The sequence below is a fragment of the Elephantulus edwardii genome, unplaced genomic scaffold, assembly GCF_000299155.1.
Source record: "Elephantulus edwardii isolate Elephantulus edwardi_28Jun2011 unplaced genomic scaffold, EleEdw1.0 scaffold00273, whole genome shotgun sequence".
NCBI classification, from domain to species: domain Eukaryota; kingdom Metazoa; phylum Chordata; class Mammalia; order Macroscelidea; family Macroscelididae; genus Elephantulus; species Elephantulus edwardii.
In genome coordinates this window covers 53479-74588 of record NW_006400023.1, presented here as the reverse complement: position 1 = coordinate 74588, position 21110 = coordinate 53479, and positions in this window count along the sequence as shown.

Genomic DNA, 21110 nt, shown 5'->3' with positions numbered 1-21110 from the left:
ACTTTCGCGACCACCTGGAGTCATCCTGGGAACTAGAGACCTTCTTAGCAGTTAACATCTTTCCTTAGGAAACTGGGGCTTATGATTATCCAGAAATTGAAAATAAGACAAAACTAGAATTGTGAGCATGCTTTCAAGTTTATACTTCCTACTAATCAATAGTCTGTTCAAGGGTTATATGACTCTCAGGGTATTTTTTTTATTGTTGTTTGTTATATTATTCATTAGGACCCCAACATATAATTTAATAGATATAGTTAACTTAAAAAAGACATGTAAACTCCAAATTATTTGTGTCTAGTACAAATGATAATCCAATGATTTCATTGTTCTTTAAGAAATTAAATACTTTTCTAAATTTGTGATCTTATGCCAACATTCTTTCTTTCTTTGAGTATATGTATATATTAAAAAAAACCAAAAAAACCCCAGACTGTGGTCTTTCCTAGTCTCCTTTGAATAACTTTATCACCTTGCTGGTTCCCTGATTAATAAGTGAAAAAAATCATTATTATGTACATGTATTTTTTTATGAGAGTCATGTCTTTTGACTTTTAAAAAATACAAATTGACTAGGCTGCATGGTGACTCTATTAATAGATTATGGTGTATGTATTAGATTAAAAAAAACCAGATGAGAGATAAATCAAAGCAGGACGTGTGTTTTCGTGGGCCATGGTAAAAATAAAATTCCAGAGTTCTGGGGGAAATAGTTATCTGGAAGATAGTGAATTCAAGTTTCCAGCAAATTCTTCAGAGGAAATTAAGGAAACAGCAAGATTTGCCTCCAGGTAAACACCTTTCCCAATAAAAACTGATCTTCTTCAGACAGCAGTGATTGCCCCAAAGTACCTGAATGGAAAACGAGGAAGCCTTAGTTTTCCCCTTGAGAGCTGGGTCTGCCACCTCATTTGAGCTCCAGCTGTCCGATTCCTTTCTGCTTGAGTTCAAGGGGCCCCACGTGGTCCAGCCAAACAGCAGTTATCCCTGCAAAGTACCTAGTTAATAGCCACCCATGGCTGCGGACAGCATGGCTAAATTGATCTTTAAGTGGAGTTTCTGACATCACTCTATGCAATTCTTCACAGGACATTTATTCATGTAGTCTTGCAGCCATACATTTACTCACTCAGTCAGCATCCATGGGGAAATGAAGTATTTTACCTACTTCCTGAGGGAGCATGGCAGTGTGAGAGAAAATCACTATGCTCAGAGAGATGACACACTGATAGGAAAGATGGAAGGCAGAATCAAGAACACCTATGGGAGGGCGTTTCTTTATTAACTTGTAATCTATTTTTTAACAGTAGGAATATGCGGGAACATATTAAAAGCTCATATTAAAAGAACATATTAAATCCTCCTGACTCCAGTCCAGAGATGGGGTATCCTTTTGTTCTTGGACATCTTATACACTCAGAATCTTATACATACACAATTCATTCACTCAATGATGTTGAGTTGAAATTGGCTCATTCATACCTGACCCTCCCATAGGTTTTTAGATTTAATTTATATTATTAGATAGAGAATCTCCATATTTTCCCCCTTGGAGTTATTGGTGGACTTGAACAACCAGAGAAGTGTCACGTTTGGGTTGGCACCTCTACTCACTATGGACAATGCTATTCCCAAACAAAAGAAAAATAAAAGAAAAAGAAAAACCTCAAACCTAACAAACACCAAAACCATTGCTATCAATATTGACTTGTGGCTATTTATCAAAATAGAACTGATCTCCATGTGATTTTCCTGGTTGTAATCTTTATAGACATACAGAGTAAGTTAGGACTTTTAGGGAATGGCAAAGGAAACATTAACAAAGTAAATAAATCAGAAACTGTTCTGGGCAATGGTGTGAAATGATGGCAAAACAACACAATGAAAACAGACTGATCTAAGGAAGAGGATAGTGGAAGAGCAGATGCCAAGGACCATCATAAATCCATCAGAGTCTGTTGTACCTCCATAGTGTCGTGTAAACTCAACCCCCAGTGAGAAACATTTATATACTTGTATATATGATAAGGATATGGTCAATCTGTCCTGACCTCTTCATAGTCTGTTATGAATGTCTAATAAGCCTCCATTTCTTTTGCTTGCTCTTGCCTGGTGCCAGTATTTTTTTTTAATCTTCCCCGTCCCCTTGTTGTGTAGTGTTGAATCAGATCTGACTGGCACAGGAGGAAGGAGATTGCCCCTCCATCTCCAGTGGAGCATCTGGTGGATTCGAACTGCACGCCTTTGGGATTGCCAGTGTCTATTTTTGTAGCAGTGTTCTATCAAAATCTTATAGCTGAGGCAGAACTTCTAATTCTTATTTGAAAAGACCCCCGGACCTCTTTTGGAAATCATACCCTTGACAAGGACCACCAACCTTTCTGTCAGTTGTGTACTGTAGCTTCTGGGCCCACCCATGGAAGGTTTCAAAGGCAGTTAATCCCATAGGAGGAGATTGCTCGCAGAGTAGCTGGTGGATTTGAACCACTTGCCTTTGGGATTGCAGCTCAGCTTCTTGCCAGTAGGCCACCAGAGCTCCCTTTCTGGCAGTAGGTGAACAAAAAAATGATTACACTACTTGGGGGCCTACATTCACATATGTTTTGAGGTACATACATACTCTCTTAGACACGTGCAAAATTTTGGTTCCTCATTTACACTGTGGTCATGAATATATTTGTCAGTGAGTTGAGGAAGATGAGGATGATATCACCAAGAAGATAATGAACCAGTATGTTCCAATCCCATTGGGAAAGAGTGATTCATGTGCTTCAGACCCCAATGCCATCTTCCTTGGTGTCCTTGTTTTCTTTATAAGAGCCACTAAACTGTACCTTGAGATCATAGACAACATGGACAAAACATGCTTTTCATACTGAAAATTTCCTTTTCAAAGGATTTCTTTTCATAGTAAATGTTTTGTTCACTCTATTTTATCCCTGCACTGAAAGTTCTCAGAAAGCAGGAAAAAAGATCTGAAGATAAAGTTAGGTAAGTAGGGGACTGTTGTGTACCGTCAATTTGGAAACAACCCATAGCTAGCTTTCCAGAGGGGTTTCAAAGGCAGTTAATGACACAGGAGGAGATTGTTCATCCTTGTCTTCATGGAACAGCCGGTGGACCATGTGCCTTTGGGATTGCAGCACAGCTTTTTGCCACTAGACCACCAGAATTCTCTCAAGTAGGGGACTGTTGTTGTTTTGTGTCGTCGAGTCACCTGCAACTCATAGCCACTCTATGTACAGCAGCTCTCAACCCTGCTCTTTCCTGAGCCAGCCTCACTAATTCCTATATACCAACTCCCACTCCCCCAGTTACTATATCAATCCATCTCATCTCTGAGGGTAGGTGCTATGTATTGACAAGTTATCCCACATAACGCCTTCAGCGAGAGCCAAACACAGAGCTCAAAGTGTAAGAACATATCAGGTATGTTATTGTGCTAATCTATTTCCTACTTTTCATTTAGTATTTAAAACCAACATATGAAAACTGCTATTCAGAGTTTCCAAGCAATTTTCAAATATTCTCCACCTCTCCACCAGAGAGTTGCAATTTTTCAGACTTTACTGCAGCCTCCAATATGGATTGAGGCTCAATGTCAAGAAGACAAAGATTCTCACCACTGGACCCATTGGCAGCATCAGGATGGATGGTGAAGAGACTGAGATTGTACACAGCTTTAGTTTGCTTGGCTCCACAGTCAACAGTCTAGGCACCAGCAGCCAGGAAATTAAAAGGTGCATTGCCATGGGAAAGTCTGCTGTTAGGGACCTCACAAAAGTACTGAAGAGCAATGGTGTCTCTCTGGAGACTAAGGTGCATCTGATACAGGCCATGGTCTTCGCAATCACTTGTTATGCATCAGAGAGTTGGACAATGACCAAGGAGGATAGAAGGAGAATTGATGCCTTTGAGCTGTGGTGCTGGAGAAGAGTATTGAGAATACCATGAACTGCTAGGAAAACAAACAGATTAGTCCTGGAAAGGGTTAAACCGGGTGGCTCCTTGGAGGCAAGGACTCTGAGGCTCCGTCTAACATACTTTGGACATGTTGTGAGGAGAGACCGGTCCTTGGAGAGGGACATCATGCTTGGGAGGGTGGAGGGACAGCACAGGAGGGGAAGGCCCTCTATGAGGTGGATTGATTCAGTGACTGGGATAATCGGGATGGGAGTGTCAGAGACAGTGTGATTGGCACAGGACAGAGCAGAGTTTAGGGCTGTTGTACATAGGGTCTCTATGAGTCGCAAGCAACTTGATGGTACATAACAACAACAAGAACACTAAGAAGTTCAATAGACGACAATTCCTCTGACTTGAAGAGTTCAGAGGACATTATTTCTTTACAGTCACTGTCTCTGCTACAAAGAACGGAATAAACTCAGATGTTTTCTACTGAAACGATGTTTCGCAGGGACTGTGAGGGGAATCAGAGACCGAGTTTAAAATGAAGGGCTAAGAAAATGGGAATGTATGTGAAAGGAATGCTAAAATGGAAAAAGTTGCTACTTCAAAATTATAAACCCTGGAGTGGCTTCACCATAGTAAGATCTAGAAAAGAGAAACTTTTCAGGATGAGAAGAAGCCTAAATAAAGCTTTTCCAGAACAAAGATAAATTAGAACTCATAACTGAGCTTTCTTCAGAGGACATGCGAAGAGGGATATAGGGTCTGGAACCTTGGTCAGACATTGAGTGAGACCCAGCCTGTGGCCAATGTGTCTCTAGATTCTAATCTCAGAGAGCATCCTGGAAGTTCTCAAAGTTTCCTGGAAGGATAACGACAAGGATGTTTAGAGTGTCAGGAATGGTCCAGCGCAAGCCTAGTTGTGCAAGTCACTACTTGTCCCTCCCTGAACCAACCTGTAGAAGCCCCTATAAAGGTCACGTCCAGCTCCAGCACCTCATCTGCTTGGAATTCTGAAGGATATGTCTGTGACCAGGGTGAGTGTGAGTGTGGGAACCCTATTGACTCTAAGCAGGACCAGGGAGAAGCTGACAGCTGGAAAGTAGAGGGCAACAAGGTAGATAAGGAAGGAGGAGAGAAGCTAAGGATAGAGTGTATCTGTGGTTTGTTCCATAGCAAGCAAGACAACCTCTCTTGGATCTGCGGAATCTCACCTTGGGTTGGAGGAGGAGTCCAGGGGTATGTTAGAGCTGGTTCATGTGGGTCTCGTGTTGCTAATTGTGTGCATCTCTTCTCCGCTCCGTGTTGAATCTTTAAAACAGCCAAGGCAAAGCCACACTACAGAAATTATCTGATGTTTCAAACCCAAGTTTCATTTATTGCTGTTTTGTTTTGAGTACTGATTATTAAGTAATTACTAGTATAAAACTGAGTGTGTTCCCGAATATCTTGTTAGAAATTCATTCTATGAAGAGAAAGCTATGAGTCTGTAAGAATGCAGAAATTCCTGTTTCTCTTTTAACAGGCAGAATAAGGGGCTCGTTGGGTTGAATTTCTACTTTATATACTTTTATCCTGGAGGAAAGATTCAAGTTGTTTTCTTTCAGGTTACTGACATAGTTTATGATATGATCTATGTATCACTCCTCTTCCATATATATCTATACTACAGACAGACAGACATTGATTTTATAAGATATGTGATTGTGATTTTGTTTTTAAATATTTAAAGAGTTTCCTTATCTTTTAGCTTGAATGAACACCTACTAAGATGTGCTGCCAGCAAAACCAGCAGCAGTGTCAGCCTCCTCCCAAGTGTACCCTTAAGTGCCCTCCCATATGTCCCACCCCTAAATGTCCCCCAAAATGTCCTCAGTGCCCTGCCCCATGCCCAGTCTCTTCCTGCTGTGGATCAAATTCAGGGGGTGATTTGGTAGTTCTAGGGGCTGCTGTGGTAGCTCTGGAGGTGGTGGCTGCTGCCTGAGCCACCACAGGCCTCATCTCTCCCACCAGCGCCAGAGCCCTCCCTGCCGTGACTGTGGGTCCTCTGGAGGCTCAGGCTGCTGCTCTGGCTCAGGGGGCTGCAACTGATGGGGGGCCACAGAGAAGCTACTGGAGGAATTGAAGAGTCAAAAGCTTGGCATTTCCATCTCTCCCCTTCCTGTCATCCAATTCATGGATGGATAGGGACCAGGAGGACTCCCAGAGATCCTTGGGAATGATTTGTGTTTGATGGGACAACCCAAATGTTCCACTTGGATAGCCTATCTTCTTTCCCTCCTTTATTCATTTTACAATAAAGCTTTGATTTTCATTCTCTTTGTCCTCTCCAAGGTCCTTCACAGTTCAAGGCTTCAGAAGCACTCTCTGTGTGACACAGGGCAGCAAATAAGGCTAAGAGGAAGGCTGTTGCCTCCTAGTGTGGTGCATGATTCCTGCCAACGTGAGGTGACTGGAACTCCACGAAAGGTCCTCACCTCTGTGCTGTCTTTTCTCCACTAAGCTTCCCGTGATCTCATCTTCTGTGTGCTCTAGAAATTGAGGAAAGTTGAGAAGTGCCATTCTGTGTCATGTTTAGAAAAGATAGAGTTCCTTTTAAGAAAACTCTTCTCTTCTAGAATAAACACCAAACCCAACTCAATCCGATACTATCTAGTTGATTCCCACTGTTAGAGACTCTGTAGGTCAGAGTAGAATAGCTCCTGCCCCAAGGTTTCCAGGCTGTAAATCTTTATGAGAGAACACTGGCAGCCCGTTTTTAGGGCACTGTGCTCATAACCCAGAGGTCACAGCTCTCTGGAACTTCAAATCTCCCAGCACCTCTGAGGGAGAAATAAGGGCAATCTCCTCTGAGGCTATGATTTACAGCTTCAGAAACCCAGCTACATGTTCCTTCTGACTCAGTGGCTTTGATTTTGACTTTTAAATCTTTATTATGGCAGACTATCTCTCCCCTCCTTTAATCCCAGAGGGGTTGGTGAATTTGAGCTGCTCACCCTTTGCTACCAGTCCAGTGCTTTAACCATTGTACCACTAAAACTCCTTTACAACACAAATAGCTTGATACAATGTTCAAAAAAGTATTGAACTTTTCCCAATGGTGTTTAATTTTATAAAATATAATGCATGAGAATGATTATATGAAGCACCATATCAGTGAAGAATAGTGTGAAACACAATGTATACAAACTTTGTTAGCAAACTAATAAAAAATACGCACAAAAAGGAAAAAAAATGAAAAAATATTAAGGTGCTATATAGCCCAAAATATTGTTGTAGTTATGTGCCATCAAGTTGGAACTGATTCATAATTGACCCTCCAGTGGGTTTTCAGAGCCAGTTAATCACAAGGGAGGAGATTGTTCACCTTTCTCTGATTAGAACTGCCTCCCTTTGGGTTAGCAGTGTAACTCCTTACCATTAGGCCACTTCCAAAGAAGATACTAGTCTGGTAGAGAGCCAATCTTTTTCACCAGATACATAATCTTTCTTCTCAATATTTGTTCCTGTTCATCTCTAGCTCTTCCATTAAGTAGATATTAAAGTTGTATACTTTTATTTCCAAGAGTACTTGAATACGAGCCTGCTTGAAGATCACATGGCTCAGGAAATCCTTATGCAGAGAAAAGAATGACCCCAGAATCACAGGGAGGAAAAATTGGTTTTGAACCTATGTGCATTCTGCTGTCTCATGACTCTGTCTGGTTTGAGTGTTGGTCCAGATGAGAGATGAGATATTAGAATAAAAAGCTAAGCCAAAGTTTAGAAAATAAAAAAGGAAGTGGACAGCACTCTAGGGTAGAATAGGGGTCCCCTACTTTAACACTTGTTCTCTTAGCTCAGTCACTCACCGGCATTAGGGAGAAGAAACGTATGGATCCACGACGGTTGAACATTTGATTAGTTGGAGATGGGCTAGGAAAACAGGAAGCAACACACACGAGGAACGGATGTTTTGTCTTGGGCTGAGTGTCGTCTGTAAGAAGATGGTGAGGAGATTCTGACAAGCTTAGGATCTTGAAGATACGCTTCTTTCTCATCCTCACTATCCTAACAAGAGAAAGAAACCTCTTCCAATTACCCTGAGCTTCTTACTGTCTCCTCCCTCATTTTCTTTTATGTATTATTCTTTATTATTTTTGCTAGTTACATTATTAATTTGATTTATAATTCCTGGGCCAGCAGTAATCTTTAACTTTAAAAAAGGTACATATTGACTATCCAATAGCTATTGTTTTCTATTTTCAAGTGTTCTTGATACCTTATGAGTATCAGTCTTGACCTGTTTTTTAAAAACCTATTTTAATGTATCATATTTTATTGACTTTGCTTATACTATCTCTTGCCACAGAAAAAACCCTTTTCCCTCCTTCTCTATTCTCCACAATATATCCACGACCTACGTTATTATTGTTAGGTGCCACTGAGTTGACTACAACTCATAGTGAACTTACAGACAACAGATCTGAATGAACTATGCTCTGATCTCCGTCATCCTCACAATCTCTGACGTGCTCAAACCCATTGTTACCGTCACTGTGTTAATCCATCCTGCTGAGGATCTTCCTCGCTTTCTTTGACCCTCCCCCTTTCTCAGCCTGATGCTTATATCCAAAGTCTGGCCCCTCTTGACAACATGTCCAAAGTATAAGAGACCAAGTTTCACCATCCTGGCCTCTAAGGAACACTCTGGTTGCTCTTTCTCCCATGACAAGATGTTGAAAAATAAATAAGACACCCTCGTTTGGTTTGTATAGCTTATCCCTTTAAAAAGTATTTGAGTTGTTATGTACCATCAAGTCAGAACTGGCTCATAACTGATCATTGAATGGGTTTTAGAGACAGTAAATAATATGGGAGGAATTTACTCATCTGCTTCCTGTGAAGCAGGTGATGGATTTGAATGCTGTGCCTTCAGGTTGGCAAAGCAACCTTGCCACTAAGCTACCAGAACTCCCCTTTTAAAAAGTATCTAGTAGGGAGTTACTTTTTAGTAAGACATTAGTAAGTATCTGGATGGCACAAACAGGTAAGCAATTGACTACTAACAAAAAAGCTGATGGGTTCAAACCTACCCAAAGATGTCTCACATGAAGGTTCTGGTGATTGGTTTCTGACAGGTCATAATCACTGAAAACTAATTGTTGTCATTGTTGGTGTGTGCTGTCGAGTTGACTGCGATTCATAGTGACTCTTTGAACAACATATCTGAACCTGGCCCTGCCTGTGCCATCCTCACCATCTCTGACACAAGTCCATTGTTACAGTCACCATGTCAGTTCATCTTGTTGAATGTCTTTCTTTCCCATGCCAACCCTCAAACTTTCCAAGCACGGACTGATCCCTCCTAACAATATGGTCAAAACCTAGGAGAGTAAGCTTTGCTATCCTTGCCTCCAAGGAGTATCCTGGTTGCACTTTCTTCAAGACATCCTTGTTTGTTCTTTAGGCAGTTCATGAGTTGTTAAGTGCTCTTCTCCTACACCGCATCTTAAAAGTATTGATTCTTCTTCTGTCATTGTTAGTCATTGTCCAACTTTCAGATGCATAGCAAGTAATAAAAAAGATCATGACTTAGATAAGGCACCCCTTAGTCTTTAAAATGACACCCTTGCTCTTCAGCACTTTGAAGAGTTCCTTGATAGCAGATTTTCTTAATCTGTATGTCTTTTGATTACTTGACTGCTATTACCGAGGGTGTTGATTGTGGATCCAAGCAGGATTAAATCGTGGACTTCACTTCTATCTTTTCTATATCTGTCATGATGTTGCCTATTGGTCCAGTGGTGAGGATTTTTATTTTCTTGATGTTGACATATAATATTCAAGTCTGTAGTCTTTGATCTTTTGCAGCAAGTCTTTCAAATCCCCCTCATTTTCAGCAAGCAAGGCTGTGCCATCTGCATAATGCAAGCTGTCTTTCTCCTGATTCTTCTTCCTAAATTCTGGCTTCTCTGAAACATGTAGGGTACGCCTTAATTTAAAATGGACTCAATGGGAGCTGGTGAGAGGAAATTATCATCATCATCTCTTGATCATCATTGCTGTTGTTAAATACTGTCTAGTCATAGGCAACTCATAGCAACCATAAGAAGGACAGTCCTCAACACTTGTGTGTCTTTCATCCTCTCTCCAGGTCCATAGGGTTTCCAGAGGCAAGCTATTACGGAAGTGGATGCCACTCCTGCTTCCAAGCTTGTTTTAATTGGGGAGCTCTTCCCCGCTCTCTGTCTGCATTGGATAACCAACCATTAATACATTTGACACATCAGTGTCACAGTGTTCAGTCTCACAGCAACCACAAGTGACCGCGGTACGGCAAGTGGACACACCAGGGCTAACAAAAACAATGAAAGACATCATCATATTAAAATAATTTCTAATCATCATATCAGGAATCATATAACTATACTTCTATATTACATAAAAGAAAATATTTTTCCCATACTAAATTTCCAATAAAATTGTGATGGAGTTGCACAAAAAAGTATAATTTGGTTTGAGAAGAATTAACTTCTCCAAGCATTCATCTTTCTTCTTTAAGAGGAAAATTATACCTCTCTACTTATTAAACATTTTTTTTGTATTTGATAACAAAAGCTTATAATTGTATTGCTATAAAGCACTTAAGTTTTATTTAGGTAAATTTTTATTAAGATTATTTTTGTCAAATTGAGAAGTTTTCGTTTTATGATTGTTATGAAAAACAACTTTCTCTCAAAGCTTCAAATTAGATTTTGCTTTTATAAAATACCTGATCAGTTTATGTGGATTTTCTTACTAGTGCTAAGCATTTTTCTCATTTATCCTTAGTATTAGTAACAAAATTCTATCTCTATAAAATTTTATCTTATTGTGTATGTTACAGACTATGCATCAGAGATAGTGACTAAGAATGACAAAGAATTGATGCCTTTGAGTTGTGGTATTTGAACAGTCTTTTTTTCTTTTTTTAAAATTGAGATTTTAATGAAAGTTTATAGAGAACTTGGATTTCCATTCAGCCATTGTTGCATATTTTCCTCCTTTCCCACCTCTCTGCTCAATTTGCTTTTCTCTTTGAAAAAAAAAAAAGATTTATTTTATTGTTATACAATCCCTCACCCTCAGTCCACTTTACTATGCAGCTCCTATTCTGGACAGTTGTCATGCAAATAATACCTAATCATATATTACATTTAAGCAGCTCTCTTCTTCATCTATTTAAATTCCATTTACATTATTTATCCTCTCCTTTCTTAGTTTCCTCTCAACCCTGATGTCAGTCCTGTTTTATAACAGTAATATGCAGTATTTGTCTTTTTATGACTGAGATATTTTGTGACTCAGCATAATGTCCTCCAGAGTCACGTTTTGTAAAATATTTCATGAGTTCCTTGTTTTCCAGTTCTGCATAGTATTCCATTGAGTGAACATACCAGAGCTTCTCTATCCATTCATTTGTTGATGGGCACTTGGGTTGTTTCCATCTCTTTGCTATTGTGAATAAAGCCACGATAAACATGGGTATGCCTATATCTGCTTGGGTGGCAGTTCTGGTTTCTAATTTAGGTTATATTCCCAGTAGTGGAATTGCTGGGTCAAATGGTATTTCTATTTCCAACTTTTTGAGAAAGCATCATATTACCTTCCAGAGTGGGCACACTATTTTACACTCCCACCAACAGTGGATAAGGGTTCTAGTTTCTCCATAACCTCACTAGCATTTGTTGTTTGCTGCTCTGTTGAATTTTGCTATTCTTGCTGATTTGAGAAGATATCTCATAGTTGTTTCAATTTGCATCTCTCTTAGAGCTAGGGATTTTGAACATTGCTTCATGTGTTTGTTCACCATCTGAATGTCTTCTTTGGTAAAGTGTCTGTTCCTATCTTGTGCCCATTTTGTAATTGGGTTATTTGCCTTTATCTTGTTTTGCTGTGGAGAAGAGTCTTGAACATACCATGGACTGCCAAGAAAACAAATAGGTCTGTCCTGGAGAGGGTAAAACCATGTTTCTCTTTGGAGGCTAGGATTTGGAAGCTCTGTGTTACATACTTTGGGCATATGGTCAGAGAGAAAGACATCACGCTTGGAAGGGTGGAGGGACAGCCCAGGAGAGGAAGGCCCTGGATAAAATGGACTGACACAGTAACTGGGGCAATGCAGGTAGGTATGTCAGAGTCAGTAAGATTGGCTCAGGACAGGGTAGGCTGCAGAGCTGTTGTACATAGGGTCACTATGAGTTGCAGGTCACTCAGTGGCACATAACGACAAATAACTCTGCTTTCTTTCCTTTATAAAATGTTTAACTCCTCTTTCTATTTCATATTTTTAAATAAACTTTGACATTTTAAAAAAAATAAGACAGAATGGAATGTCTTTAAATACTTGTTTTAACTGGGTTTGTCAAGCCACACAGAGCGACCAGGGAATCCCTTATATAAGGCAATTTCTTGTCAACACTCCACAGAAACCCTGGTGTCATATAATGGGTTATTCATGAGCTGATAACCAAAAGTTTGGTGGTTCAAATACACCTGCCATTCCTGGGGGAAAAAATGAGGGAGGCATTATACTCGGTAAAGATTTGCAGTCTCAGAAATATAACAGGGGGCAACCATAACTTGGAATTGACCCCAGGGTAATGAATTGAGTTATGTTAGGGACCAAGTCCCAGGGTATGTTCTGGCTCTGACAGGATGGTGTGTCCTGTGACTCTTACACGTGAGGAAGCAGACATGCCTATTCATGACTTTCTTGTATTCTTATCTCATTCCATCCTGAAAAGTCATGAAGAGTTCCAGGCTACCTAATGAACACTCAGAAGCAACATATGACTTCAGGAAGGATTGAGCCATTAAACAATGAAATATTTACCTTACAGTAAGAAACTATACAGTAATGAATCCATTGATTTTGAAAGATACAGGGGGGGAAAGTACTGGTAAAGTGCTAACCTTGGTACCAAAATAGGAAAGATTTTGCCACAGAGAGAGAATATGTTTTAGAGGTGAGTAGGATTTGTGGTAGTGAATGTTTAATCATTCAGAGACATTTGAGAGAACCAAATCTTGCTGGTCAGTGATTTTATAGGTAAAGAGAAGTGTTTCAGATAGCTTCAAGGTTGTTTCATTAATATTTATATCACTGATTCATTAATCTAATCATCATTCCATAGAAAATGGATAGAATCCTCAGGTAAGGAACACTTCAGAGTGTTCTTGCTCTGTTGATGATGATGGTATGATAACTATAGGTCATTGTTTTGTACCATTGAGTCAGAAATTATCTATAATTGACCCTCTGGCAGGTTTTCAGAGGCAGCTAATTGCATGAGAGGAGACTGCCCATATTGCTCCTATGGAGCAGCTGGTGGATTCAGACCACATGTCTTCAGAATTGAGGTGCAGCTTTTTTTCACTAGGCCACCAGAGCTTCCTAACTATAGGTATAAATTAAAAGGTTGTGAGTTGCTTTCCAATACTGGCTGTTTATAATTAATGACAAAATGACACAGAACTTTTTAACTCCTCATTACTGGATTCCTAGAGATAGAGTGCTTTGCAACTTTGCAAACTTATTCACATTTCTGAGTTTGTGGATGGTCATACAAATGCATTCATGCACACCCTATGTACACATATCCAACCACAAAGGCCCAGATTTTCCATTCTCTTCATTCTTGATTACTATTATCTTTGTCATTTAGAATGAGGAAACACAGAATGCCATCACTGAGGGCATCGTCAGGTGAAGCAGTGCCTCAAGAATCCCATTAAGAAATAGTGGCTCAGGCAAGCCCAGGCCCTAAACTTCATTTTACATGCACATGTGTTTTCAGAATGCCCATTAAGGTTATGAGTGACTGGAAGTTTGGGCAGAGCACACATCAACATGTGGTACCATTCAAACAAACATTTTTACCTTCCTATAAATTTTACCTTTAAAAAAAAATAGACACAACAAAATATTTAAAAATATAATAATTTCTGAGCATATCATTTAGTAACACAGATTGCATTCTCTGAGTCTCCAGCTTATTAACATAAACTACTGCCTCCTAAGTTTTCTATCTAATCTTTCAAGTTAGCTATTGCCAGTCTGAACCCATATACCCATATAGATAGTTCTTAAAAATAATAATGCCTCTAGTGTGTCAGGAAGTGTGAGGAAAGCACAGGCTAGGGTAGGATTCAGATCTGCTTGTTCTTGGGTCATTGTGAGTCATACTCAGTTTGACAGCACCTAACAACAACAGTTAAGTTCTTCACATATGCCACCTTTATCCATTTCAAAATAATTTCACCATCATAAACACAAGCTCACTGCCCTCAAAGTAAAATTTCTCATCTAAATCTTTAAAAAAAAAGATAATAAGACTAAAGATAGACATCTTTTGCTAGGTAAGTTAAACTGGTTTTCAAATTTAACATTATTTTAGTTAATAATTTTGGCTTAAGGGGTAAAACTACTAAGGGCAATAGTCTCATGAGTTCATCTACCTTCCATGACTTTAGAAACTCTAGAATCTATGGGAATTTGAAATTCTTTTCTTTTAATCAGGATTCTTCTATCAAATCTTTGATCAGATGTTAATAAATAATAGCCACTGGATGTGTCCATCTAGTTCTTCTGGTGCCATGGCAAAAGAGACAGTTATTCATGGAAGTAATTAGCCTCACAATGTCTATCTTCTTATTCTTGACTATCTTTCTACTCTGCCACTGTAGGCAAATAAAAACCAGTTGTCATGGATTGCTATGTGCAGGCTTTTAAGACCATAGACAACAAACTAGGAGTTAGAGCTAAACACATTGCTACAGATATACCATGATTATATACATGATTCTAAATTTTCACACCAAGAAACCAAAATCTGTGAGGTGTTTCATTGTACATAAACAACCTCAGCATCTTACCTGAATTCTGTTTGCTTATTTTTTTTAGAATTGACTTGAATATCATCCCGCAACTTTTGCCAATTAAGAACATTTTAGAGATATAAAACTTGACAACAGTTATAATAAGGTCCACCCTTAATTATCATGAATTTCCTTTCCTGCCTTACTCTCTCTTGTCCTGGCAAACACAAACTTTGGTCTCCATGCATTTTCCTTTTCTTGTCTTTTTATAAGTGATATCTTCAATTTCCATCCATACTGTAGCAGGTAATAAGGCTTCATTTCTCCTATTGATTAAGTAGTCTTCATTGTACTATCTATTATGAATACTATAATACCATTAACCCATTCATCTGCTCAGGAACATTCAGGTTGTTTCTGCCCTTTGGATCTTGTAAATAGTATAGAAAAGAACATTTGAATTCAAGTCTATGCTTTCCAGTATTTTGGGTATGCACCTACGAGTGGAATTTATGAGTCATATGGTGTTTCTTTTATTAGATTTTTGAGGAACCAAACAGTGTTTTCTACAATAACTTTATAATTTTGCATTCCTACCAGCAATAGATAAGAGTTCTGACTTCCTTCCACACATCTTTGCCAACATTTACTACTTTCTTTTTTCTTGGTTTTTGGGTTTCCCCCCATATCCAAGTTGTTGTGTTGTTGTTAAGTGCCACTGAGTCGTAGGCAACTGATAGCGACCCTATGAACAAAAGTCCTGAACACCTGTATAACTTGTGTCCTTTCTCCAGGTTCATAGGGTTTCCAGAGGCAAACTGTTGTGGAAGTGGATGCCACTCCTTCTTCCAAGCTTGTTACAGTGTTCGGCTTCACAGCAACCACAAGTTATCTCTGTACAGCAAGAGGATATATCAGGGTTATACAATCTAGAAGAATGTTTTACCAAAAACAAAAGCAGGCCTGAGGCCTGTGGGGTAGAGTCATGGTATTTTATTGTGGTTTTGATTTGCATCTCTTTTAGGTGGTTAAGAGCAAATGATACTGAGCATCTTTTCAAGTGTCTGATAGCTAAAACGTCTTCTTTGATGGAATGCCTAGTCAAGTCACTCTGTGTGTGTGTGTGTGTGTGTATTTGGAAGCAGATGTGGCATCCACTTTAAACAATATGTCTCTGGAAACTCTATGCACTTTGATAAATGTCGATAGTTGTAGAGGAGCTTCAGGCCTTTTATTCATAGGGTCACTATGAATCCTGCTCTACTCAAAGGCAATCAACAACAACAAATACATACACACACACACACAGAGAGAGAGAAAGATAATTGCAGTGACAACCAAAAGGCAAGTGGTTCAAATCCACCAGCCAACTACACCTCAGGAGAAAGATAAGCAATTTCCTCCCAAGACATTTACAATCTCTGAAAACCCAGTCTCAGCAGGGAGTCAGTTCTGGCTCAATGGCACATAACAACAACTGTATATATTACATATAATTTCACATTTTTAGTAACATTTTTGATGCAAAAAAAAGATACTGTATCTCTTTAAATGTATACTTCTTAGTTCATGTTATATAGTTGCTGTGCACCATAGAGTCAGAACTAACCCATAGCTAATCCTCCAGGTGGTTTTTGTGTGTGCACCATCAAATCGGATCTGACTGGTACAGGAGGAGATTGCCCCTCCAGCAGAGGATCTGGATTTGAACCTTGCACCTCTGGAATTGCAGTGCAGTTGTCTGCCACCAGGCCACCAGAGCTCGCCCTCCAAGTGGTTTTTGGAGGCAGTTCTTCTTACAGGAAAACATTGCCTATCTTTCTCCCATGGAGTGGCTGGTGACCTTGAACCACATTCCTTTAGGATTGCTGTGTTGTTTCTTACCATTAGGCCACCAGAGTAGTAGTAAATGTTTGATGAAGACATAAAAAGAATCATTAAATAGATGAACCAATCGAATTTAAATCTGACTCCTCTTTCATTCAATGACAAGACTGAATAAACCATTTAATTCTCATTACCTATTATGCTAGAAAAACTTTATTTCTTGGAATTTTGGCAGCATAATGTTCTTTTCAGGAAAATTTTTGTCATAAATTCCTAAGGACAAGAACTGAACGGTTTCCATTTCTCTATCTGACACACCGACTAGACAAACATTCCAGATTCTACCAAATGTTCTTTGAAATTTGATATTCATAAGAATCTTCTTTGGGCTTTCTCTAGTTCCAACAATTCATCAAGAAATGTACTAACCTGCTGACTTTACTATTGAGCTTTTCTGTTGCCTAAATGAAGACCTGAGGTCTTACAACTCATTAATGGTGAGTTGTAATTTGAACTTTTAATTGCTGTTTATTAGTCAGGGTTCACCAGTAGAAGTAACAGGATATCTGTTCTCTTCAAGATAAATTTATTTTGAGAAACTGGCTCACACAATTGTGGAGAGATTAAGTCCCGAAATCTGTAGAATGACTAGAAATTTGGACAGGAAAATGACATTGCTATCTTGAGGCCAAGCAAGATTTCTTTTCTTTAGGAAATCTTTGTTGACCATGACTCATAGCAATCTTAAGAACAAAAGGCCTGAAGGTCCTCTACAACTATCAACATTTATCAGAGTTCATTCAGTTTCTGGGGGCAAGTTGTTTAGGAAATGGATGCCACTCCTGCTTCCAAACCTGCCATAGAATGTTGTTGGTTGAGTTGCCTGTGACACACAGTGACCCAATGTACAGCAGCTCTGCTCTGAACCCTTCCCTCTCCTGAACCAGTCTCACTAATTCTGGCACACCAACTCCCAAAGCCCCAGCTACTTTATCAATTCAACTCATTCTGAGTCTTCCTGTCCTACTCTGTCCCTCCACCCTTCCGAGCATGGTGTCCTTCTCCAAGGTCTGATCTTTCTTGGCCACATGCCCAAAGTAAAATACATATACTGTTCTGGTTGATTGCCTTTGAGTCGAGCACGATTCATAGTGACCCTATGAACAAAAGGCCTGAAGCCTCTCTACAACTATCGACATTTATCAAAGTTCATAGAGTTTCCAGAGGCATGTTATTTAGGAAGTGGATGTGAACCCAGTATATATATATGTATATGTATATAGATGTATGTATAGATGTATATATGAATGTATATGTGTGTGTGTATATATATATATAGAGAGAGAGAGAGAGACAGAGAGACAGAGAGAGAGAGAGAGAGGAGAGAGGTCAGCTTTGTTTGGTACTATCAAGTCAACTCTGCTCCGCAGAGATCCTTTGAAACCTTTCCTGATCCTATACTATCCACACAGTCTCTGTGTTTAAGCTTGTTGTAGTCATTACTATGTCAATCAACTCATCTTGTTCAGTATCTTCCTTTCCTTCATTGACCTTCTGCTTTCCCAAACATTATATGCTTTCCCAAGACGAGTTTTGTGATCACATGCCCAAAGTATGTGAAATGAAGTCTCACAGTCTGTTTCTGAGGAGTACTCAGGTTGAACTTCTTCCAAGACACGTTTGTTTGTTCCTTTGATGTCCATGCTCAACTAAATGTTCTTTGTCAACACCAGATTTCAAAGACATGAAGTCTTCAATATTCTTTTTTTTATTTTCTCGCTTTTCACATGCAAACCAAACAATTGAAAATACCATGTCTGGAGCTAGGCATACTTTAGTATTTAAACTGAAATCATTGCTCTTTAGGATTTTAAAAAAGTTCTTGACAGCATATTTGCCCATATTTGTACTACATTGTTCGATTTCTTTACTGATGAATGTTGATCATGAATGGAAAGAAAATGAAATTATTGAAAACTGCATTATTATCTCTGTTTATCATTATATTGCCTATTGGTCCAATAGTGAGGTTTTTTGTTTTGTTTTCTTGATGTTGAAGTGTAATTCATAATAAAGGCTTTTGTATTCCTTAGCAAGCAAGGTTATTTAATCTACATAAGGTAGATTTTTGATGACTCTTCCTGTGTCTTAATGCTATATTCTTCTTGATATATCCCAGCTTCTTAAACTATTATCTTTACTTAGAGTTAATTAAGTGTAAATGTTAACACATCTATAAACTTTATTTACAGCAACATTTAGGCTAGTGGTTTCCATATAAAATTAACTATAGCCTAGTCAAGTTGATATATCAAATTAATTATTATAATTAACTTATAAAAACAACCTTATAATAAAATATGTGTTTGGTTTGCTTTTATGTGAAGGGAGTTAGTCACAATCATCATTATCTTAAAATAATCAGAAGGAATCTCCTTAACCTTCTAATATACCCATCAGCAGGAATCTGAGAGCTGCTCAGGGACACAGAGTCAGGGATAACTAAGGAAGGGTGATGAGTGAAGGAAAGCATCCTAGGAAGGAGAAATCTTCTCATACTTTGCTCCAGAAAAAAACAAACAAACAAACAAACAATAAAACAAAAATGAACCCCAACAGGAATTAAAAACCAGGGTTGGAAGATCAGGCTTGAGGACAGAAGGAAGATGGAACAAAACAAGTGCAACCAGAGTGAAGCTTAGTGGCAAGGATGGTGAAACTCCTTCTCCCATAATTTGGGCATGTTGTCAAGAGAGGCCAATCCTAGGAAAAAAGCATCATGCTTAGAAAGGTGAATGGTCAGCAAAAGAGAGAAAGACTCTCAACAAGATGGGCTGACACAGTGACTGGAGCATATGCTAGATCATATCAGAGATCCTGGGAACTGGACAGAACAGGGCAAGGTTCAGATCTGTTGTTCATAGTATCTTTATGAGTTGAACTTGACTTCAGGGCACCTAACAACAACAAAGAAACTGTGATGTGGATACCTCAGATGTTTTTCAATTGTTTCCTTACAAGTTGGTTTCTAAATCACTAGAATTTTTGCAATTCTCAGACAGCTACTCTGGGATCTGGCCTGTGGACAACTGGCACAGAACTCTGGCAATTGGCCAAAGCCCCCCTCGATTCCAACCTCAAAGGTCATCCTGGGAGCTTCCAATGCCTGTGGGAGGCAGGGATAGGGAAGCAAGGGGATTCTAAGAATAGCCTTGCACGTGCCCTGGTTCCCCAATAGTCACCTCTGACCCCTCCTGGAAGCAAGTCAAGGGAACTCTTATAAAAGCCATGCCCAACTCCAGTGTCTCATCTGCTCAGATTCCTCAGTGAAGTGCTGGTGTTCCCGTCTGTGACCAGGTTGAGTGTAAGTGTGGGAATCCTAGGGATTCTGAGCGGGATCAGGAGGCCCTGACAGTGGAGTGGAAGAGAGCTGACAGTAGAGGGCAAGGAGGAAGGAAGAAGTCTAAAGAAAGAGGGCCATGTCTTTGATTTTGTGACGTATGAAACAGAAGTGAAACTCAGTCTGAACCCAGGCTGTGGAAATTTGTCTAGTGCTGGAGGAGAAAGATTGCCTCAATCTTGCCAGGGATATGTTGTTGTTGGGTACCATCGAGTCAGAACCAACACATAGTAGACTCTCCAGTGAGTTTTCAGAGGTAGTTTATTTCACAGTAGATTGCCCACCTTTCTGCTGCAGAGCAGGTGGTGGATTCAAACCCTGTGCCTTTGGGATTGCAGTGCTGCTTCTTGTCACTTTAAATTGACCTGATTTTTATTTTTAAGTCTGAGGAGTTTTATTATTAATTTGCAGGTTGAAGAATTCTGCTAAGATGTCCTGCCAGCAGAGTCAGCAACAGTGCCAGCCCCCTCCCAAGTGCAGCCCCAAATATCCCCCCAAGTGCCCCCCTGTCTCCTCCATCAGCTCTAGGGGCTGCTGTGGCTCCAGCTCTAGGGGCTGCTGTGGCTCCAGCTCTGGGGGCTGCTGTGGCTCCAGCTCTGGGGGCTGCTGTGGCTCCAGTTCTGGGGGCTGCTGCAGCTCTGCGGGTGGAGGCTACTGCCTGAGCCACCACGGGCCTCTGATCTTTCATGGGTGCAGGCATCAGAGCCCTGACTGCTGTGAGTGCCTACCCTCTGGGGGCTCCAGCTGCTGCTCTGGCTCTGGAGGCTGCTGCTGATCTAGAACTTGGGTGTCTGTCACAGAGAAACCGCTATGAAACCAGCTCAAGTCATGGACCTACCTTAGCCTTACATTTATCTCTGCTCTCTCTTCTCATTTTCATGGCCCTGACAGCCCTCTGAAAGAGTTCTGTGTATTCTAATGCCCAAAGTCCATCCTGAAGGACCCATCCAGAGGCCTGTTGTTCCTTCTGCCGTCACCGCATACAACTATAAAGTTCATATTGTATATTCATTAAATACTTTGTTCATTGTCATTCTTTTGTTTTTCCCAAATCCCTAAACTCCGAGCTCCAGTAACACACTTAGGGTTAGATGGTTAGAGTACTGCAGTTTTTTTTGTTTTGTTTTTTTTT